Here is a 25,035-nt window from a genome sequence, read left to right on the forward strand (position 1 = left end):
CCACAGAAAGACTAGGCCCATGCTAGACTCAAATACCCCTGGTGAAAAGGCCACAAGTACAGCCCCAAAAAACGAAAATCACTGAAAAATCAGCACAATCCCATTCCATCCATGGCCTCCATTATGTTTAAATTCAAGACAACCCACAGAAAGACTAGGCCCATGCAAGACTCACTACCCCTGGGCATAAAGGTTGAAAAGTAGGCAAAATGGTTGCAGGCCTAACAACAAAGCCTGCATTCAAAATGGCCACTTGCCTCCCAGCACATGGCCAGTGCCTGTAGCAGCACTCAAAATGGCCACCAGCCACATGGCCTGTCCCTCCCCATGAACACCCCCAAAATTCGAAAAACACTGCAAAATGAGCACAATCCCATTCCATCCATGCCCTCCATGATGTTTAAGTTCAAGACAGCCCACAGAAAGACTAGGCCCATGCTAGACTCAAATACCCCTGGTGAAAAGGCCACAAGTACAGCCCCAAAAAACGAAAATCGCTGAAAAATCAGCACAATCCCAATCCATCCATGCCCTCCATGATGTTTAAATTCAAGACAACCCACAGAAAGACTAGGCCCATGCAAGACTCACTACCCCTGGGCATAAAGGTTGAAAAGTAGGCAAAATGGTTGCAGGCCTAACAACAAAGCCTGCATTCAAAATGGCCACTTGCCTCCCAGCACATGGCCAGTGCCTGTATCAGCACTCAAAATGGCCACCAGCCACATGGCCTTTCCCTCCCCATGAACACCCCCAAAAATCGAAAAACACTGCAAAATCAGCACAATCCCATTCCATCCATGCCCTCCATGATGTTTAAGTTCAAGACAGCCCACAGAAAGACTAGGCCCATGCTAGACTCAAATACCCCTGGTGAAAAGTCCACAAGTACAGCCCCAAAAAACGAAAATCACTGAAAAATCAGCACAATCCCAATCCATCCATGCCCTCCATGATGTTTAAGTTCAAGACAACCCACAGAAAGACTAGGCCCATGCTAGACACAAATACCCCTGCTGAAAAGGCCACAAGGTCACTGCACCATCAGGATTCAAGCAAGCCGGGCCGAAGACAGCTGAAATGCCAGAAACCGGTCCCCGGTAGCTTGTCTCCTTTCTGGTAAAGAATTGGCTTGGTAGTTTAGTCTGCCCTGTTCCCATGATGTACTGGGCCAGGGACAGACTGATTTGCATATAGCCAGGTTCTGAGCTGGGATGGTGCAGTGAGATAAATAACGGTGATGGATCAAGCCCTGATCTTTGGACTGGGTAAGAGTGGTCTGCTTAATTCAGACACTCTGTTCATCACCACCCCCTTTTCTGAATCGTTTTTGGCCACTATAGGTTTGGCAGGGTATACTCAGACATGAGTTCCTTTCTCACTTCACCATCAGGATTCAAGCAAGCCGGGCCGAAGACGGCTGAAATGCCAGAAACTGGTCCCCGGTAGCTTGTCTCCTTTCTGGTGAAGAATTGGCTTGGTAGTTTAGTCTGCCCTGTTCCCATGATGTACTGGGCCAGGGACAGACCGATTTGCATATAGCCAGGTTCTGAGCTGGGATGGTGCAGTGAGATAAATAACGGTGATGGATCAAGCCCTGATCTTTGGACTGGGTAAGAGTGGTCTGCCTAATTCAGACACTCAGTTCATCACCACCCCCTTTTCTGAAGTCTAACAGTTGGCATGACCGCCTACTCCTTGACGGCCTGCTCTGCATCACACCGATGTTCTGTATCCATTGATGTACATTGACCTGCAGATTGCAAATGTGACATTAACTTTGTTGTTGGTCTACTGAACTCCATTCAAGCTACACAGTTCCAGTGCTTTCTCTGACAACCACGATGGTAAATATTTGACAGCATTGACTGCAGAGTGCATAGATACAGAAAGTACTGTATACTTTGAACTGCACAACATTTCTCTCCATAATTAAGTTTATGAAATATTTTTTCAAGAATCAAACTGTATAAAGTACGTTTCAGATTTGAAGTCTTGCTTCTCAAATATTTTTAAAAACTTGCCATTTTTATACAACATTGGTCTAGGATTTATGCTTGAGTGTGTGTCTCATTTATTGTCTCTGTGAGCACAATAAATGCTTAACACTGTCCTCTGATAAGCCTAACTGCTCGCCCACATTACCACAAAAGAAAGTTAACATTATCTACTTGTTGCCTCTATCTTCCTCTGGAGATTTCTCGCCTACATACTGTACTTCATTTTAGTACACTGTACAGAGAGGTGGTATCTTACACAAACAGAGACAGGAGGATATACAATTGATGACAGTTTCTCCAAATCTGGTTCCAGACAGTGTTTTTGTTATTAAAATGGAGTGGTCAGTGGTATTGGAAGCTGCTGAAAATGTCTGCTAATACTAGAGCGCCAGTCAAACATGGCGAGTAAGGCTGCTGGCGTGTACTAGCGCTGCTGATGTTTTAATACTTTATCCAGCTGACTACTAGCTGTTCTCCTTTTAAAATTGATATTTTGTGCTATGTGCTATCGTGCTTGTATTATTGACTCCTGGACACGGTAACTTGCTTACCTGATCACTTTAGCTCCTGACCCCGTTCCGCCCCGGCAGTGTGCCGTTTGAGCGGAGGGTCCTCTACACGAGCGCCACTTCCTGCTTTGCACCACTTCCGCCCTGCCTCTCCACTGTGCAGGTGAGCGGGCTAGTGGTTCACGTCACCCAGCATATATGGCGACCTGGAGGAAGCGCAGCGGACGAGCGCAGACTTCGCGCCGAAGTCGCGCACAAGTCAAGCCCGTCTGCGCCCGTCCCGGGGCCATGCGTGCTGCTAGTCGCATTACCTATTCTTCCCAGGATCTACACTCGCTTCACTGCTCTGCCCCTCTTCCCCCCATGTTGCTGCTACTGCCCACGCATCTTGACTTCCCACTGTCCCCATGACTTCTTGGTCAGGCCCCCTTCCCTTTCCCCTCACTGTAACGCCGCTCCTACACCCACCACGATCAGTTCTCACGACTCCCACTCCATCTCTATTGTTTACCTCAATACTCGTTCGCTTCCTAAACACCAACTGGAAGTGTTTCAATTACTGGACAATGGTAACATCAATATCCTGCTCCTCTCTGAAACCTGGCTTCACGAGGACTCCTCCCCCGATATCCTGGCTGCCATCCCCACAGGATTTTATATCCTTCAATCCAACAGGGCATCGGGTAGATCGGGCGGCGGAGTAGCTGCCATTATCCGCTCCAAATTTCAATTCACAACCCTAATAACTACTCCTATTCTAAACTCTGACATACTCACTTTGAAATTTATGTCCCCTAAATACTCCTTTATGTGTGTTTTAGTGTATCGTCCTCCTGCTAATATGCCTCTTTTCTCATCCCTCTTTGGTGATCTTATTTCTCAGTTGGTCATTAATTCCGCTAGAATCCTGATTATAGGTGACTTCAACTACTGCCCATTAGACTCCCAGGAAAGTGCCCCGTCAGTTGAATTCACAGTCCTACTATGTGGCCTCAATTTCCAGCAACATATTTTTGTAGCAGCCCATAATAAAGGCCAACCTCTCTCGACCAGGTATGGATGGCAAACCTGGACATTTCTCCTCCCCTAGTTTATCCTTGCACCTGGTCCGACCATTCCTTTATCTCTTTCTCAGTGAAACTCTCTCTGCCCACCCGTCCTCCACCGGTGTCGAATTTCTCGGCACGTAACTGGAAACATGCCGATATCCCCCATTTTCATTCGATCCTGTCAACCACTCTCCCCAGTGACAATTCTGATATGAATACTCAAACCGCCACCCTGGATCAATGGCTGACCCAAGCTAGCGATGTCGTTGCTCCCATGAAAATCATGAGATCCAAACGCCCACATGACACGCAGTGCTGGTTCACCGAACAACTAAAAGTGGATAAATTACTCCTCAGACAAGCTGAGCGTCAGTGGAATTATGACCCCTCACTAAAGACCATTTATACCGACCTATTAAAACTATATAAACAATCCATCATTTTGGCCAAATCCTCTTACTATTCCCAGAAAATCATTAGTTCAGCCTCAAAAACTAAGGATATTTTTTCCATCGTAGCTGAACTTTCCCTCCCTGACCGCGTCACTGCCCAGCCCCAACCCTCGCAGGCTCTTTGTGACTCCCTCAATTCATTTTTCATAGATAAAATCACTACCATTAAAAACAATATTCCCCCCCTTCCCCGTCCAATGTCTGTGTTCTCCCTCCCTCGAACCCTTGCTGTCTGCATGAATTTCCTCCAATTTCTCTGGCTGAATTTATCTCTCTACTACATGTAGTCAGCTCTGGTTCCCCCAATGATTGCTGCCCCCCACAAATCCTGAGGGATGCTTTCATGGCCTGTCCAGGCCCCCCACTAGACCTGCTTAATCATTCTCTCGCTACAGGCTCTGTCCCGGATGCTTTCAAAAAAGCTGTTGTAGTACCCATCCTTAAAAAATCCGGCTCTGATCCAGCTGTCTTAGGCAACTATCGACCTATCTCCCTCCTCCCCTATTTGGGGAAGGTGTTGGAGACCTATGTCACCCGCTGCCTCAGCGCCTTCATTGAAAAAACTCACTTCCTAGATGACCAGCAGGCCGGCTTCAGACCGGCCCACTCTACGGAAGCGGTCGTTGTGGCTGTTATGGATGCGCTGAGACAGGGGGCTGATAAGAACCTGGCCCAGTCCTTGGTGCTACTAGACCTGTCGGCCGCTTTTGACACAGTCGATCATGTTATTTTGATCGACCGTGTCAGAAATGCGGGTATCCAGGGCCTGGCCTTGACCTGGATTGGGTCCTTCCTTCAACAACTCTCTCAATCGGTTCAACTCTCCACTTTCTCTGCCCCCCAAACTTCACTTTCCTGTGGTGTCCCCCAGGGTTCTGCTCTATCCCCCCTTTTATTTAATCTGTACATGCAACCCCTTCTAGCTTCTCTTCGCCACTCTCCTGTTACCATCTTCAATTATGCAGATGACCTTCAACTAATTTTTCCCATCGATCCCTCTCCTCTCTCTTGCTCTAATTTTCAAATGATCATGCTTACCATCTATGAGTGGATGAACTTCAGCCAGCTGAAGCTCAACCCCAGCAAGACTGAGTTGGTCCTGACCGGTGGGCCCACAAACCCTTGGAGTCCTAACTTCTGGCCCCCAGCTCTCGGCTCCCCCCCTGCCCTGTCAAGTCCGTGAAGAGCCTTGGTGTCATCATTTCTAGTGACCTGTCGATGAGGCCTCAAATCAATTCCGTTACCTCGGCCTGCTTTTATCATCTACGCAGAATTGGTAAAATCCGAAGGTTTTTATCCCCAGAGGCTCTCATACTTGTTATTATGGCTCTGGTCACTTCACGCATTGACTATGCGAACTGCTTGTATGTGGGGATCCCCGCGTACCACCTTCATCGGCTTCAGCTGGTACAAAACCAGGCGGCCAGATTGGTCTTTCAACAACCTAAGTACCAACACGTCATGCCCCTGTTGAAAAGACTGCACTGGCTCCCGGTCGCGTCCCGCTGTATCTTTAAAATGGGCTGCACCGTTTTCAAATCTCTATCTGCTCTTGCCCCTGCTTTTATTTCTCTTAGCCTCAACCGTCACATTCCCTCACGGCATCTCAGGTCCTCTGCTCACAATCTTTTGATTATCCCCAGGTACAAACGGAAGAAACATGGCGGTGCCTGTTTCTCCTTCCTTGCTCCTTCTAGTTGGAACTCCTTCCCCCTCTCAATCCGGCTTACTCCTGACTACATCACTTTTCGTAAAAACCTGAAAACTTATCTGTTCCAACTAGCTTATGATTAGTCCCTTACTCACCTGCTCCTTCTCTCCACTTGTCTCTGAGCGCCATGAAACCAATTGGTGACCGTGCGCGGTAACAAGTTCTTATAACATAACATAACATAACATAACATCTCTGTTGTATATCAGATGGTGCAAAAGGTAAACAAATAATAACACCACCAGTTATGTACTGTGACGTGGCCTGAAACCTGTCAGAAGAGAATCTAACAGCTTATTTTCTTCAGAAATGATTGGAGTTTTGAAGTTAGCTTTCTTCAGAAAGGTAAAAGGGTAATCAGGCCAAACAGGTCACGGTCCTGTGGAACTGGCAAATGTTTTTTAAGAGGAGCATCACTTTTACAGAGATCAACATGTGGCATCTTTAACTCAGTTTTCTTTTTTCCCCAATGCAGTTATTAGAATAGGTGTAGTTTGTGTTATAACATTCCTAAGATATAGATCTTGTTTCTGTGAGCTTCGGGTTTCATGTCACCATAATTACCTCGTCAAATGTGATTATTTCACTTCAATGATGTGTGATACAAATGATCGTTTTTGTCAACAATGTCCTCTTATTTGACTAGGATGATTCACTACATTAACTTATTACCATAATCATTGGTAGAAGCTTAAAATATTGTTATAAATAACGCATAGCATAATTCAGTTGTTCGTTGAACCCCATTTGGTGCTAATAGCCGGAGAGTTACAGTCCGCCATGTTTAATTTTTTCGTCCTGACAACCCCTCTTGTTGTTGGGGCATGGACAATTAATTGATACTACCTCGAGTGTCTTCTCCCCATGAAATTTCTGGCAACTGAAGATGACTGTATTTTAATTCTGAAGGCTGAACTATGGTCAGAAAGGCAAACTCCAGCGCTTGGGTAGCTTCTCGCTCATAAAATATGAATAAACCATGAATTATATATACATTAGATAAGCACTTCGAACATTAGTAACCCTTTATTGAGAAAGCAATGACTCATATCCAATTTTAAATTAAACGAGATCAAATATAAGGATCTCATAGGGGCTGCTAAATCTGTGCTGGAGCTGGAAAGCGGAGTAGTATTTCATTTCCCAGTGATGGTTTTATCTGAGCACGGTAAGTGTATACAATACTGAACTTATCTGAAGTGTGAGATAGAGTTATACTATTATAACTGTCCCAGTTACAACTCTCACCAAACCAGCCTGCACATGAGATTCAAATCATGCTCTGACCACATTATCTGCAACATTACCCTAAAAGTAGAACCGTGCAAGCCGAATATAAAAATGAGCACAAAATGGTTTCTTTCTGCCATACCTAAAAATGCTGAAGGAAATGGTAAAGCATGACAAAAATCAGAACATATCCCTCAGGAGTTCAACATCAACCTGGAGTGAAACCTGCATGATGGCCACACATGTTGTCAGTCAGGCATGTCCTCTAAAAATATAACCTTAGGCCTGGGGTCATCCCTGCATTCCCATGATTGCACAAACGTGTGCAACATACTAATCAGCAAACAGATGTCAATGAAAGACTTAAGCAATCTTTTGTAAAAGTAATTTTATTCACAACAAAAAGCACGAATGGGGCCGCACCTGGAAATCTTGCTGGCCACGGCCATTAGCCCTCCATGATGTAACCTCAGTCCCTTATCTCAGTCCTCTGTAGCTCAAAAGCACCACTAAGTTCCAACTTTTTCAGCTGCTGAATAGGTATTCCTGGCTTCCAGAGGATCCAGTGCAATCCACTCACAAGTGGGTAACTGGTTTCTCCAAACAGGATGGAGCCCTTCTTCAGCCTTTTAAGCTACTTTGGCAGAGAACTGGTGGCCAGCTATCACACCCATGGATTGCAACTCCAGTTCCAGGGTGTAATCAGAGATCAGGAGTCATTCAAGTTACTTTCCCCTACAAGTTAGGTAGGCTTCTTTTTCCTTCAGATGTTTCTTCCATGTCCAGGAGTGTTCAAGTTGGTGGTGAGGTGGCATTTTTATCCTGTGCACTAACCAATTATTGGATAATTCAATAGCCTAATTCAAGCAGAACACCTATTAAAGCTCACCACTGCTTTTTAGCGCTTCTTGTGTCACATAAACGCTAACCTTGGCCTTCATTTAAAATGGCAGAAGTCAAGCTCCACTTTCTAGAGCTCTGAGTCCTCTCCCAGAACCACCACTATAGATAATTAGGAGCCAACTCAGGTTCATGATCTGCAATATCCTGAGAAGGATTAATGGAGATCAAAAATGTTAAATAGATGTAAAACTGCCAGTGACAGATACAAGTGACCAATTGTAATAAATAGGCATGATTTTGGCTAGAAAGTGCATTGACCAAACAGTCATCACCTGCAAAAGTAACTTCTAGACAAGAGGCCTTGAACCCCACTCTCGTGATTAGAGAGGAGAGACTAGATGAAATAATGAAATGAAAGAATTCAAATACCTTACAAATGTTAAAATATCCAAACTCTATGAGGACTTGCAGAAATCTAGCCATAAATCAACCTTTGCCGAAATGAAACAGAATTACTATACCAACCACAATAAACAGCACCTAATGAATACAGAAGCAAGAAGGTAATAATCTGGAACTTCAAGTGATGACTCGTCAAGATGCGGGGCTGAGCACAAGTAGGAGTGCATACCCACAACCACCAAACTGGCTCAGATACCTTCCAGTAAGAGTGATGTTTGGCAGGGCCGTACTGGCTACCGGGCGTTTTGGCATGCTGCCGAGCTGGGGGCTGATGTCACTGTAGTGGGGGCTAATTTCGTTGATGGTGACCTGCATGTGCTTCGAAATAAACAAAGCAAAACGAATTTCATTCAGCACACGCAGGTCCCCATAAACTAAATCAACCCCCAGCTCGGCAGCATGCCATAACGCCCGGCAGCCAGTCCGGCCCTGATGTTTGGAGGTGTCCCACAACCTTTTTTAGAGAGAGGCCGGGCCAAAGAAAGAGGTCAACACAAAAAAAAAAACAGAGAGTAAATCTATGGGATCAAGAAGTAGAGGGAGAAGAGCCAAAGAGAACTAGACATGAATCAGTTAGTAAACATGTCTACATCACCAATTACAGAAGCAAAACATAGGGCAATATGGCCTTAGACCTTAGGTTTTGACCTACAAACCAATACAATGAATTTAAATCAACACTGGAGCAACACCAATTATTTAGAAAATGTAGACTTCAACTTATTTTTGAAGTGCAGAACTATGTACAACCAGGAAATAAAACAGGGTAAAAGGGAAAATACAAATGTTGCCAACCCATTAGCCGGATCCTTCCAGAGGTTATAGTTTCTGAGAAAACTTTACTTGTTGGAAAAGACAGAATTTAGACATAAGAACATATATAACAACCTAACAAGGAAGGATAAGAAAGCCTTACCAGAACTATCCCCTACCATTTATATAGTAATCAAGCAAGCTGAAAAGGGAGGTTCCATTATGATACAAGACCAAGAGACATACAGCGGTGAATGTAAGAAGTTACTGCCAATAAAACTAAGAGTAGACACCATGGAAGAGATTATGAGAGAACTAAGATTGAATAAGAAATAAAGGAGAAATGGATTTCCAAATAGAAAGTGATTTTTTACAGCTGAAGATCCCCGAATATCATATTTTTACACTCTACCAAAAATCACCAACCCGTATCTCCCCTCCCCCCCGGAAGGCCTATAATGCTGGGTCCAGCATTCATACTGCAACCATTAGTCTAACTTGTAGACTATCTCTTAAAATCATTGGTGTACAAAATACCATCATCCCTAAGGGACGTATAGAATACTTTGAACCTCTGAAAGATTATTTACTTTAATCCTGCCACTAAAATTATTTTAACATTTGATGTCATTGAAAACTAATATTCCACAGAAGACCACATTAAATGTTAAAGAAAAACAAGTAAAGGAATCAAAATGGCTGTGTTAGACCTGGCATCCTTGGCATGGTGTCCCCCGTCTATTTTCCACTGCCTCCTGTATTTTTGATGTTATGCTGGACTTAGATTTTAGGGGGGGCGTGGCTTGGTGCCAATGATGGTGGCCGCCTAAGCAGTGGGCTACGCAACTGAGCCCCCAAAGATCCTGAAAAAAACAGAGCCCGAGACCCCCAACTCCCCCTAAACGGAAGACAAAGGAGTATCCTCCTTGGGAATGAGAGCTGGGGAAGGAAACTGGCCAGAGGACCCGCTGAGGCTCGTTTGCAGACTGGCCGGAGTGCCGCGAGAAGCGAAGCCTAAGATGGCGGCCACGGTGAGAAACTGAAACTCCGAGTGACGGGGGTTGTAGGGCTGGCTGTGAGCAGACGCGGCTCCCGATTAACGAGGTACCAACCAGCGGTGACGTTCGGGAGGCCGTCGGACCCCGACTGAGAGGCGACCGAGAGGCGAGGCCACACCGGACGACGGCGGTAGTGTGGCTGAGACCTGGGAGGAGACGCGCTGAGAGCTCTTAAGTTATTCTGGTGGGTGGAGGAGGCCGTGGGGGTGTCTACCCCGTCGCTACTAAGCACCGTGGAGTGCGGCTGGAAACTCCGAGCGGTGGAGATTCTGGGACTTAGATACACCCTGTACCTGTGGGACGAGCGAGCAGGCCCGTTGATCTTGGAGCGGAGAGGTCCACACTCACGCGCTTGACGGCGGCGGAGGATGGGGAGAGGCTACTGCTGGGGCTGTGAGTACCCGCTAGGCCGCATAGTGTAGCCCCTTCTCTCGCGTGACCGCAAGCCGCACTCGGGCGCTAGGCACGGGGAAAGTGCGATTGATTGGAACTCTGGAGAGGCGGCTCTGGCGCATATCAGGCTGGATGTAACGGGCGGCCCCGCTGGCAGTTAGGGTTTCACCACATACCAGGCAACACGCGTTAAGGCCGGAGGAGGCTCCATACTGGAGATCAGTCACAGAAGAGGCCCGGCCTGCGAGCACGCAATGAAAGATGGTGACTGACACAATTCTTTGCCAGACGAATCCTGAAGACCCTAGCTGGGAATAAAGTGGGGAGTCTGGCGGACCTTCTCATAACTACTGACACAGGTGCCTGTCTACTCGCGGCCCAGACAGACATTGCCCAAGGCGTTGCCTCCCCCACTCCTACCGTCTCACACCTGGGACTGGTCCTGCCAGATTACAGATCGAGCAGAGTGGGGAACCGCGACCCGTAGGAGCTGTGGCAAGTGACAATCCCCAGTGATAAACCATACAGCACTACCTACGAGGGCAGGGCAAGTGCTGACCTCTACTGATAAACCTGAACATGGGGAAACTGAAGGGGAGCAAGAGTGGAACTCAGCCACCGGCGGAGGGCAAACTGCCTGATCGAGGGGAGCAAGCAGATCCTGAGCAGCTGCGGGACACCCACCTACAGCACCAGCTGGATAAAATCCTGATTGCAATAGCGGACTCCCGCACAGCGCTTCAGCAGGATATAGCACAGGTGGCCACGAGATTGGGCTTGTTGAGGGCCGATCATGGTAAATTAGCCGACAGAGTCAAATCGGTGGATGGAACACTCCAAAACATCGAACCAACACAGAAGGACCTCAAGGCCACCATGGCTAACATGTTGGAGCCAGTGGATGCCTTAGAACGGAGAGCAGAAGATGCAGAAGGACGCAATCGCCAGAACAACATCCGCATAGTGGGTTTGCCGGAGAAAACAGAAGGGGTGGACATGGTACATTATCTTAAAACTTGGCTCAAAACAGTGGTGGTGCCAGAAGGCCTATCATCCTTTTATACTTTGGAGCGAGCACACAGGGTGCCGGCCAGACCACCCCAGCAGGGGCGGCCGCCACGACCGGTGGTGGCCCAACTGTTTCATTTCCGGGACCGAGACCTGCTTCTCCAGAAACCACGAGTAGATGGCCCCTTCCAAGTGGAGAATAGTAAGGTCAATATATTTCTGGACTACACATACGAAACCCAGCGCCGGCGAACCTCCTTCCTAGCTATCAAGAGGGAATTGCGTAATGAAGGACTTCAATATTACCTACTTTTTCCGGCTAAGCTGAGCATCATTGTTGATGGTAAAACGTGTTTTTTTGACACGCCGGATGACGCCTGTGCTTGGCTAGAACTGTATAAAGCTGGAAAAGACGGCAACGAACAAGGAGCCAGAATCGTCACAGAAGGATTGCCTCCACGGAAATCGCGAAGACTCCGCACATGGGCCGAAATAAAACCCCGGGAATAGATGGTTTACCAATAGAATTCTATGAGAAATATGTAGATTTGCTAGCACCGAGACTCCAGGAGGTCTACAGGGAGGCGAGAGAGCTGGGACGGCTGCCTAAATCCATGCGAGAAGCTCTAGTGGTCCCGCTTTTGAAACCAGGTCGTGAGGGAACGGATACGGCCTCCTATCGCCCATTGTCGATGCTAACCACAGACTACAAAATATTGAGCAGTGTCCTAGCGACCCGACTTTTACGCTATATGACCATGTTAATTCATGAAGACCAAGCTGGTTTTATACCGACGAGAAATACGACTACAAACGTCCGGCGATTGGGGGGGCACACTAGAGGAAGACCACCCAGAGGCGCGACAACCAATGGTATTATCAGTGGATATCGAGAAGGCGTTCGACAGCTTAGAATGGGAGTATTTGTATAAAGCAATGGGATGCTTCGGCCTGGAAGCAGACTTTATACAATGGATGAAGGTGTTGTACACGTCGGCTATGGTCAAAGTGTGAGTTGGAACGCTGATATCATCACAGTACCCGGTAGCTCGGGGAACGAGACAGGGGTGTTCACTCTCTCCTTTACTATTCGCCTTAGCGGTTGAACCACTTGCGGCAACGGTCCGAATGGGGACCTACTATGGGGGACTGCGGAGCATAAAGGGCCAACAATATATATCGCTGTATGCAAACGATCTGTTGCTTTTTCAGGAGGATGCTGGCAGAGCGCTGGTGGGAGCTGGGAACTTGCTTTCAGAATTTGGAGACATCTCGGGCTTGAGAGTGAATTGGTCAAAGACATGCCTGTTCACTGTAAGGTGGGGGGAGACCCAGCCTGTCACGGATAGAGAGGTGAGGTGGGAGCCCACCTGTTTGAAATACCTGGGAGTGCATATTTATCATGCTGCCACGGACATGCTAGAGGGGAACGTGGGACGTGGCGTGCGAGCTTTGAAAGGTAGCATGGCCTTTTGGGCCACCCTCCTGTTGTCCATGATGAGCCGAATAGCTCTATTGAAAATGATAGCGCTTCCTCGTTTCTTATACTATTTTAGAACATTGCCAATATGGATACCGAGCTCAACGTTCAAATTGCTGAAGTCGCTCATAGTGACTTTCCTATGGGGTGCAGGAGACGTAGGGTTGCACAGGCGACGCTCATACGACCTAAAGCTGAGGGAGGACTGGTGGTCCGGGACTTTGAGCTATATTATTTAGCGGCTTAACTGCAGTTCTTAACACAAGCAATAGCGAAGGAATTTAGAGGGCCAGAACAGCAGAGAGGTGGGGGAGTACCATGCCATATCCTGTCATTTATAGCGTTGCAACAAAAATTAGACCTAAGGGATCTCCTAACGGAAGAGAAAACGCTTAGACTTTGTTTGAATCGCTCCCAACGTAGGGCGGGAGTCTTGCACCCATATGCACCCGAAATCCCGCTGGGAATGGCTACGGCATTGCCACATGGCGGTGACTGGTCGCAATTGCAGGATTGGGAAGATGCAGGAATCCAAATACTTGGAGACTTATATGAAGATGGAGTCATGTTACCCTACCAACAATTACAAGAAAGGTATGACCTTCCAAGAGGAGGATTTTTATTACATGCAGCGCTGACGAGGGCGATACAGGCACACTGGTGAGAAGGGCTGATGGAGCCTAAGGCGACGATGGCCTGCCAATACACCATGATGGCGGCCGGGACCTTTAAGGCGTTCATGTGTCTTCACTCCAGAATGCTCAATGAAGGGTTAGAAAGCTATCCCTGATGCCGCCTGGACGCAAATAGTGCGTAGAGCCTGGAAGAGAACAAGAAATGCGAGGTTCCAGCTAGTGCATTTCTACATACTCCATAGAACATACTTAACACCAGGGAGAATCCGGAAATATTTTAAGGTGGAAGAGGCGGCATGCCCCAGATGTGCACGTTCCAGGGTAGAATTAGAACACATGCTGTGGTCCTGCCCAATGATGGGATCCTACTGGGAGAAGATGGGAGACATCCTAAACACGATAACGGGGAGACAACTGGCATTTTACATGGCCACTAGCGTTCTGCACTGGTTTCCTCATACATCAAAAAACAAAGTAACAAGTGAATTTGTAGATATGGAACTCATACTGGCAAAACGGGAAATCACGAAACATTGGAAGGCGACAGTAGGACCTAGCAGGCGGGCACCCTCTTAGTCATGAACACCTAGGAGCAAGAGATGGAGGGGTGAGTTCACAAAGTGGGCAAACAGTGAAAGCGCACTAAGATATCAACAAGTGCGACGGCAAAATAATGATAGAGCGCTGGAAGCAGCGACGGCATGGGAGACCTTAGTGCAGGCATTACAAGATTACGAGGCGCAGGACGAATGAGTAGAGTTGTTCATGACTAAGAGGGTGCCCGCCGCCATCACAGGTACAGCACGAAGACTATAATATAGTGACTCCTGAACAAGCACGATAGAGGGGATTGATACTGTAGTACGTGTCGGTGACGAGGGATAGGGAGCGGGAGGGGGGGAAGTATCACAATAGAGGGAAGTTGAGGGTGTATAATTAGACGAGCACTGTTTATTATAGTTGATTGATTGCATTGCGCTTATTGTATGGTATAACATGTAATGAACAATGGGTGGGGGGTTAATTACCGGCATTATGCTGTTATAGTGGCGGCTGGTTCGTATGTGTTTATGGGAGTATTGTATAAAAATCTAATGAACTACGTCTTTAAAAAAAGAAAATGCTGGACTTAGATTTTGCTGGTTTAAATATTCTGGGCACTTTACCACTCCTGATTAGGGCTAAAGTGCAATTTCTCGCTGTGCAAATTATGATTATGATTGTTTATCCATGAATTGGCATATTTGATTTACTGGTAAGTCCCTATTAAGGTGCACTATGTGTGCCCAAGTCCTGTAAATCGAATGCTACTAGTGGGCCTGCAGCACTGGCTGTGCACCCACATGAGTAGCCCTGTAAACGTGTCTCAGGCCTGCCATTGAAGTGTCTTTGAGTGCAGTTTTAACCTGCAAATTAAACTGATGGACCGACCTGAGCTAGAGTGGAGGGAAGAGCTGTCACCTGCACCTGAATAGGACTGTGCCTGGCCTTTTACAATCCTGTCTCCGCACCCCTGTAGTGTGTCTGGAGCCAAGACCAGGCAGAACAAGAACTTGTGCACTACAAAAACAATCCTTTGAAGAATGGCCACTTCAAAGGACAAAAGGGGTATAAATATTGAACCTAAAACCTCAGACTTTTAGAACACCCCTGGATCAAGAGGAACCCCTTTGCTGTATATTGCTTTGCTGGGTTGACCTGCAGTTGCTGCTTCTGCTTTGGAGAGGCAAAGGACTGGACTTTGCTTTGTATCCTGCTTGAGAAGTTTCTCCAAGGGCTTGTGTGTGCTTGCCTGCTGTTGGAGGTATAAAGGCCATTAAAGACTTCATCTGCAACTTCCTTGATCTCCACTACTGACAGTTCTGATCTGCCTTGTAGTGCCAAACCCAGTTCTGGGCCATTGAAGGTTGTTCCTTCTGCAAAGGCCTGCTTGATATAATAAAACTCGATGCATCGACCTTCGGGATTGTGTTTTTCTGACGCAGCACCGCTGAGCAGAAGAAATTTACATGCACTGACGCCGTGCAGCCGAAAAAATCGATGCAGCACCTGTCAGCAGCAGAAGAAACCACTGCAGTCCAACTTCAGTGCACTTCAGGGCATCGTGTCTCTGAAGTCTCAGACCCCCGCACTGACTGATGCAGGCCCTGCTGTGCGGCTCAAAAGATTCGACGCATTTTGGGACCGCAGCTGAAGAAATCAACACAGCACCTGTTTTGCCACTGCTGCATCACCCTACAGTGCGCCCAGATTTCCATGCATCGCAAGTGTGCACCAAGTTTTTCCAACGCATCATCTGCAGACCAGAACTGCCTTGGATTTCAATGCATCGTTTCTCCACACCATCCAGATGTGACGCAACACTTCTCCAGCATGCAGAGGAACTGACGCATCGCATGCCCGTGGACTCAGGGATCGGCACATCACTGTTTTCCCATGCTTCCCTCCTCTGCAGCTGTTTTGCCTTTTTTATGCATCTGAGGTACTTTGTATAAAATCCCTGCATCCATAGAGTTCTACGGACAGAATTACTTGAAACCTTTAAGAAGTCATATTTTGAGTTCTGTATGTTGGATTTTTATTGTTTTTTGTCTTGCTTGATTTAGATAATGATACTTTATATTTCTAAACTGGTTTGGTGTCTATTTATAGTGTTTTGAATGACTTACTTTGTGAGGTATGTACAAATACTTCACACATTGCCTGTGAGATAAGCCTGGCTGCTTGTGCCAAGCTGCCAAGGGGGCGAGCAGGGGCTATATGGGTGTGTAACTCCCGTATCCTGACTAGAAGGAAGGTTTCCTGCTTAAATGGGGTGCCATTCACTGCCAACTAGAGACCCCCATTTGTAACAATCAACTTCAATTAATCATTCTCTTTCAAAACAGTAATAGTAAATACAATTCTCATTGGGAACTACCTTAACACATTTAGCACATATAATCCACAAGAAAATAAAAAACAAAATCCCCTTTGCTAATTTACTACCATTATACCTTGGGTTCTGAAGTAGCAAATTAATTGATGCAAAGTGCTCCAGCACCTCGTCAGGGGTAGTAAGTGCTATATACGTACAATTTACAGGTACAATATGTGCATCGAACAATCAGCCAACATTGTTCATAGCATAGTCAAGAGCAACAGTAAAGAAAGAAGGATGTGTGCTTCCTTCTTTTATAGCAAACATAAAGATAGTGTGTCATAGATGAAAAAAAATGTTTTGTACAATATAGTGGTTTCCTCATTTTACCTAAATTTCTTGGGAGATTGGTTCCCAGCAGCAAAAATGAGCAGCAACAAACTTTTACCATTTTATTTTGCCATACTCATCTACACCTCTAGATGGTGCCAAGTGACTTTAAAATATATTCACTTAGCCCCAGTACAATAGATGTAAACAGTGTCAGTTTATCAATTAGTCACTCATCGATGAAGTATATATATTTGGTTCTCTGTTGTCTTTTGGTTGCCTTTCTTTCTGAAATAGTAGCTTGGCGACAGGAACTTGTTTCGGAAATCCACTCATTATGGATAGAACAAGTGATGAAGGTTTTAGATGGCTTTTAAACATTACTGTCAATTGCAGTTGAATTTAGTATTAAATCTTAAAGTTGCGTGAAAAAAACACAAATGAAATATGAAACAGAAAAACACATTTTATCGTGCATGCTAAATTTCAAGTAACATCTTTATATTATTTTATTGGCGTTATTTATTGCATACCAAAACCACGGTACCACTATTAATCCACTGCGAATTGGAGCTTATTTTCATGTAGACACTACAGACAGACAATGGAGTTCCTTCTAAAATGGATGCATTACCTCACTCACACATTGGTGACCTGCTTCTTCATAGGGGTGCTCCTTGCAAGCACCACATGTGGCTCATCGAGGTCTCTATGTGCTCTTTTTGCGTCAGTTTTAACTGTGTATTTCCAGGTAAAGGGTCTTTCTCATGTTAAAATCTTGCATATTGAGGTGATATACTAATTTTACTTTTGGCATGTAATATCACAAGGCTAGCATCAGTAAAATAAATATGGCTAGAAATTTGTGGTCTACTTACCTATGTTTTTATTAACTGGTCACCCTCTTCCTGCCTTCCATCAGATTCCCTATAGGCCAACGGCATTCTTTCTTACTCTAAAAAATCTACCTGATTAACAGGACCTTAAAGAAATAACTATTCGATAAAGACAGAGTAGAAATCACCAGCACACTCACCATACGCCTGTGTACACACTCTAAAGTGGACCTGCTCAATGTATCACTGTAGCTTACCTATATACTAATGTTAATGTTGTCTCATGGTCGGAGAGCAAAGAATGTTATTTGTGAACCCTTATAAAGTGATGCAATATAATAACTTTATATCAATCTGCTGTGATGCCTGCACTTGCCTGTCGGTGTTTTAAGATGAGCCTGGAACTTGAGGCATTAAAATATCCCAACCAGGAATTGGGGGCAGGGGATGTCTTCTAATCTGTGAGGTTGGATTACTAATGTGAAGAATCAGCAATAACATGAAGCACCTCAAGGGGTTGTGTTCTAAAGGCTGCTGAACTTAACACGGAATGAAAGATAAACAATTGTTTGTTGAAGGTAGGATTACATTCATTAGTATGATTGTGTTATATCCTAAGGTTTACATGTATATGTAAATCAGCCTATGTGAATGGAATGCCTGGGTGACTGGGTGGATGAGTGGGTGACAGTTGGAGATGGGCTGAGCAGCTAGGCAGGCTGTTCCTGGTGGGGCTGGCATACGAGTTATTAGAGCTGGGTTAAGAGCTGTACTTGGATGATCCCTGTTGGATATTACAAGACATGGATTAATAAAGAAGACTTCAAGAAACTTACAACCTGGCTACCAGTGTCTTCCTATACAAAGTACAACATATTTTTGGCGACGGGCAGACCTCGACCCAAGCGTACTTAAGGACTGAACAGTAATCCAGAGACTACTAAGAAAACATTGTAACCAGCGCAACTACAAAAAAAAGAAAGAAAAATACATGAAGCGGTATGGAGTAAAAGGCAAGTCAGCCCCACCAGTGTCCTGTCATTGGACGGCTCCGACCTGTGCCCTGCCTGATCTTACTCCATGGACTTGACCACAGGTATGGTTGTATGTTAAGGTATGAATGTACTGACTTTCACCCTACCACTTCCCTTTGAAGCTGCTGTATGGATGTATCCACTGCGCAAGGGAACTGTGGCTGATCAAGATATGAGTTATGGTCTAACTCAGTGAAGAGAATTCACATGTACCACACATGAGTGGTGTGGTTATGCCAAGTTTGATGTCTTCATTATGCATAGAAAGCTGTAATTACATCTGACATATCAGTCAGCCACAGCGTTCACTACAGGAGATTTCAGTGAGTGGAGGTGTTGTTACAGCCCACCTTGGTAACACTTCTTTGGATTTACAATAAGATAAGATAAGATTAGTGTGTATGTGGCGTAAGGCTTCCCAATGCCACATGTGGGTGATCCAGCCACTGCTACTTCTCTGGTATAAGAAGCCACTGCTAACTGCGAGGAGTATTTCCTGCCAATGTGAGGATGTCCTAAGTGCCACACTGGATTGGTGGTGTTGTGTTTATTGATCGCTTGTGAAACACAGGGAAGCGAACGCATTTGAGATGAGGAACTCTACCAATTAAATTCTTTGTGGTGTTTTCCTGCCAATGTGTTTGCTGCGCCGACTAATTTATTATTTCCTGGATTGCTGAGGTATTTTGGGGGTGAGTCGCTTCAATTTTATTTAATGCAGGCATTCCCTAGGCTATTGGCGGTTGGGAGTCAGCGATTGAATTCAAATCATACCTCGAGCTTCCAACAGCGCGCTCTCGCTCAATGTGTATTGTACGCCGCGCGCAGCCTTCCTCGAGCTTCCAACAGCGCGCTCTCTCTCAACGTGTATTGTACACTGCGTGCAGCCTTACCTCCAATTGATGTTTCCTGTTCAGTTACCATGGAGTTTTCTGATGTCCTGGATGCACGTTGTGTGTTCATGCTTCGGATCTGGCTCTGCTTATCGACTGAAAGGATGCTGTGGTGCATGTATGCACCGTGTGCCACTCTGCAGCTACGGAGAAAACCTGCCGCCATCTTGTGTTTGGCGGCCTTTCACTTTTATGCATTTTAACAACAACGCTGTCTCATGCTAGTCTCGAAGTCTCAATAAAGTTCCAATTTCGAGACAGAGTTCGGGCAAATGAAACAAACGCATTATTTTTGTTGCCTGCTGAATCTGCATGTACTATCATCGAAGAGGCATTCCTTGGGTAAGGCTTTCCGTTCCATTTATGTCGGAAAGTAGTTTCATTCGAAGTCTTTGAAGAGTTTTGCTAAAAAGGAAGAAACATGTTGAGACGATTTCAAGAGACTTGTCATCAACGCTGTGACTTTGGTTGTAAAATCTATAAAATGTCTGGCTGTTGTATTGGTGCTTTCTTGTTTGCTTTGTTGGGATGTTTTACATTCTTAAAACAAGAAGTGACTATTTTAAGGGATTTGTCAATGATGCTGGCTAATTGATGTAAAAGACATGTTTAAGATTCTGTTTATTGGGGAAAAAGCCTGGATTAATGTTAAACGTCTTTATAGTAAGGTCTAGTGCAGCATTGTAGTGTTCTTGTTTTATTATCACTTCGCACAGCTCTCATTGCTGTCTGACATCGATTGGGCGCTCACATGTTTAGCACTCATCTTGGGGCTAATTGTTCTTTCTGTCTGCCCTATTATTACTGCATTTTGCTGCTCGGGTTAGGTATCACCTGCTGACGTGTTGCTTAAGGGCACATGAGTTTTATGAGTGGCATTATCTTATATTTCATGCTGTTTTTAAAGGATATTGTGTATGCTCCAAAATGAGAGACAAGGGTGTCCCCACGAGAAGACAGTCTAGGACTGTGTTACACACCTAGTGCCTAAACTCTAGGGTGAATGATCCATTATCAAAGGAACAAATTTATAAAGCATGCCAATAATATGGCGGGAAAGGTAAAGTTACAGAGATTTATACTTGATTCCTATCCGTGTATGTTCAGAAGAACTATGTATTTTTACTGTTCTATTTGCTTAAACCCATGAAGATGCCAAAAGATTATAGCCTCACAGTATAGTCAATTCATACACACACATTGAAAACGACAGTTTTTTAGTGATACCCACAATAAATCCAAGAAAAAAAGATATACAAAATCAATGTTTTAAAAAAAGAAAGTTTACCACACCATGAGTTACTCTGTTACACATTTATTATACATACAAATTTTAAAATTTCATCATTACAAAATAGACAATTAATTAAGGTACAATGTTAATACATTTGCATAAAAAACATTTAAAAACAAAGAATCACAGGTCGACGCGGCGTTTCGGTTTCTTGTATTTCTACCTTCTTCAGGACAGATTCTTAAAGTGGGTGGAGTGAAATCCCCCACCAAACAATGCTTTCTGCTCAGAACCTTGTTGCCATCTGGTTTTTGGACTTATTTTCAGTTTCTGTTTGGTGTATTACCTCTTATAATCACACTTTGTGCGCTTGGTCTTGGACTACCAGGAGGAGCCACCGTATTTTTTGTTATGGGTTTCTTCAATAGCCCATTAAAAAATTACTGCTTGGTGCAGTCCTTGGGTGTTCTGAATTCCAGGTCCCGTGCCTTTCACAGCGTTTCTTCACCGGTCTGTTACGATCCGTCACGAGAACATTGTGTTTATGTTGTGATGCCACAGTTTTTACACTATTTATAGCTTTGGATGTCTTGGTCTCCTGGAGGGTGGACATCACATGTTATTGTGGGTGGTTCTGGTCTTGGTGGGTGGTTTCCATTTTCTTGTGTTATGTGTTGGTAAGTCACCTTGCGCTGCACATCTTATGTTTGTATGTGTGTAAGTCGCCCTGCGCCTCACATGTTGTCCTGTGTAAGTCGCCCTGCACTTCAGATGTTGTTGTGTGTAGGTCGCCCTGCGCCTCACGTGTTGTCCTGTGTAAGTCGTCCTGCGCTTCAGGTGTTGTTGTGTGTAAGTCGCCCTGCGCGTCACATGTTGTCCTGTGTAAGTCGCCCCGCACTTCAGATGTTGTCATGTGTAAGTCGCCCTGCGCCCCACTGAGTGTACCCTCTATGTGGTCCATATTGTGGTACACGTGTATTTGTAGTGTTGGTTCACCCTTGTTGTCTGTTTCTAGCCTCAGGTGTTGTGTGTGCACCTTTCACTACATTATTTTCTTTTGTGTTTTTGGGAAAGGATGGGGTTATTGCTAGTTTGAAATGTAATATTGCTAGTTTGAAATGTAATATTGCTGTTTTATTTCCTTCCCAATTTGCAATTGTTTGTTGGTTTATAGCTAATGAATCTTAACAATTTTCATAAGGGACGATGGGGGATTTTGATGCATGTTTTTAATATGTTGTATTATGCCCATCTTTTCTTGTTTGCTTTGTTCTCTCTTTGGTGATGTTTTGAATTCTTTCTCATCCATTAGTTGTGAACATTATCACTGTTAGAGCCGGCTGTCTTTAGTTGGCAGAGGTATACACTTCTGACAAATAAGGACACACCTTTTCTAGTCAGGGCAAGGGGATCACACCCTTCGATAACCCCTGCTCACCCCCTTGGTAGCTTGGCAGAGCAGACAGGCTTATCTCAGAGGCTGTGTGTTAAGCATTTATGACCACATACAGTAATGAAGTGAATACACTACAAATGGACACGACACAGTAGTATTATAAAAATAAGTATTTTTATATAAGGCTTAGCACAAGACCAAATAACGACAAAAAGGTACACAATCGTAATAAATACTCGGGAAAGGGAAAAATAGTTCAAGGTAGTTTCTTCTTTAGCACAAAGTCTTTAGTATCAAAGCAAATCTTCTTCTTGGCAATACAGTTCTTAGCAACAGGGTAACCCACACGGGGGCTACACGACGTCGAGGCAAAGTTAATCCAAAGGTTCGGCGTCGACCGCGGGGAGCGCTACGTCGAGCCCGGAGTCACACGGACCCCCAATAACACAGTACCTTTTGGATAATGAAGCACACGATGATCAGCGGCGTCGAGCAATCCGGCGTCGCGCCTTCGGTGTCGATCAGGCCTCAGCAGGCGTCGTCGTTGATGATGCGGTTGCAAAGGGTGAGCAGCGCTCACGGCGTCGAGAGGGCACGAGGGCGATGCGATCAGCAGCGGTGCAGACACGAGGTCCCTTGGAGCTGGAGCCTTACTCACTACTCACTGGCGTTGCTGCAGGCGTCGGTCGGGCCCGGCGGCCGGTCGTCGTGGAAGCGGGACACTGGGGCCGTTACCCACTACGTCGAGCTGGATTCGGCGACGTCCGTCGGCGTCGAGGTTGCTGGCTCTTTCAGAGGTGCTGGATTCACAACTTCCAGCCAATAGCACTTTAAGCAGATGAAGTCCTTTAGCCCTGTGACTTCAGCAGGAGACTGGCACTCTTCCAGTCCTTGGAGATTTTCTTATCAAGCGTGAGAGTACACACACAGTTCCTCTCTCCTGGTTTCCTTGGCAAAAATAAAGAAGCACTGCAGGATTCCCCCCAGCAAACAGCACACTGGCAGAAGGGGTAGGCAAGTCCTCAGATCAGCGGGCCTCTTGTCCTTGGTTACAGGGTTCCTTGTCAGAAGTGATCTAAATTCTTGGTTCAGGGGTCCTTCTCTTATACCCTTTTTCGGCTTTGATCCCTTTGTCCATGCAGGGGGATTTCCCAACATCCTGGGTCTGTTGTGGGTGGAGCCAGGCAGAAGCACCTGGCCTATTCACTGAGCAGGGCTGGGTCCTCAGACGCCCAGCAGGAGGTGGAGCCAGCATTGACACTGGCAGGAGCAGAGCTATCGGCCTCCTGGCAGGAGGTGGGGCTAGGATCGTCCATGGCAGGCACAGAGCCATCAGCCGCTTGGCAGGAGGTGGAGCCAGCATTGTACCAGGCAGGGCAGGCTATCAACAACTACTCTCCCCCTACTCTCAACGCAAATGTCCCACTCATCCCACACTGACTCATCCAGACCTCTGGAGCCACCCAGCTCCTGTCACACACACGCAAGACCAGCAGAAACCAGAAATGGTTAGACAAGAAAATAGACACTTTCTAAAAGTGCTATTTTCGAACCCAGAGTCCAAAAACCATCCACACCAACGGATGCGTAATTAAACCCCGAGTTCAGGGATACCAAACTTGACATTGCACCATGCTCCCCGAGCCAGCTAGGATCATAGCATTAATAATCCCGGCGACCCATTCTAACTAATGGAGAACAGGCTACCTCGCAATAGTGAAGAACGAAGATGGCAGTTGTTCACTATCAGGACATGCCAACTTGGTCAGGCGTGTCCTACCTTACACTTACAATGCACCCTGCCCGTGGGCCTACCATAGGGGTGACTAACATGAAGTCAAGGGAAGGTTTGAGGGTCTGGCAAGTAGGTATACTTGCGCAGCCGGCGTGACAGCACTAGGCTGCACGTGGGTCTCGCAATGACCGACCCGTAGACATTCTTTTACGAGGCCGCTCCTGTGGGTGGCACAACACGTGCTGCAAGCCCACGAGCGGCATTTGTATTTACAAGCCCCGGCACTCCTGGTGCACTAGACTAGGGACTGACAGTAAACCAAATAAGCCAAACATGGATACAATAGATACATCAATTTAACCTAGGGAGCACTTGCGCTATGGCACTGATCAGCAGTGGCACGGCGCCCAAAGCATATACCGGCAAAACATCGTAAAACAGTGGAGGCAAACAGAAAAAATGGAGGAGAGACTCAAGCCAATGATGTCAGGTCTAACACGTGTCCCCTCCAGCTGAAAAGTGGGGAGAACTACCCTTGACCTAGGGAGTCCTCATCACTAAGGCGGAAAAATCTGGACAGACCATCAGCATTGGCGTGATCTGTACCAGGGCGGTGTTCCACCGTAAAGTCCATCCCCTGTAGCGAAATGGACCACCTCAACAGTTTCGGATTCTCACCCCTCATCTGCATCAACCATATGAGGGGCCTGTGGTCTGTCTGAACCCGAAAGTGAGTCCCAAACAGGTAGGGTCTTAGCTTCTTCAGCGCCCAGACCACAGCAAATGCTTCTCTCTCTATCGCACTCCACCTCGTTTCCCTAGGAAGTAACCTCCGACTGATAAAGGCTACAGGCAAGTCTCGGCCCTCTTCATTTACTTGAGCTAGAACAGCCCCCACGCCATGCTCTGAAGCGTCTGTCTGGACAATAAATTATTTCGAAAAGTTCGGTGCCTGGAGTATAGGTGCTGTGCACATTGCAGTTTTCAGGGTGTCGAAGGCCGTTTGACAGGCATCAGTCCAGATCACGTTTCGTGGCTGCTTCCTGGAAGTCAGCGAAGTCAAGGGGTGCACAATGTTACCGTAATCCTTGACAAACCTCCTGTAATAACCCGTGAGTCCTAGGAAGGCTCTCA

Source organism: Lissotriton vulgaris, chromosome 3_1, assembly GCF_964263255.1.
Source record: "Lissotriton vulgaris chromosome 3_1, aLisVul1.2, whole genome shotgun sequence".
NCBI classification, from domain to species: Eukaryota; Metazoa; Chordata; class Amphibia; order Caudata; family Salamandridae; genus Lissotriton; species Lissotriton vulgaris.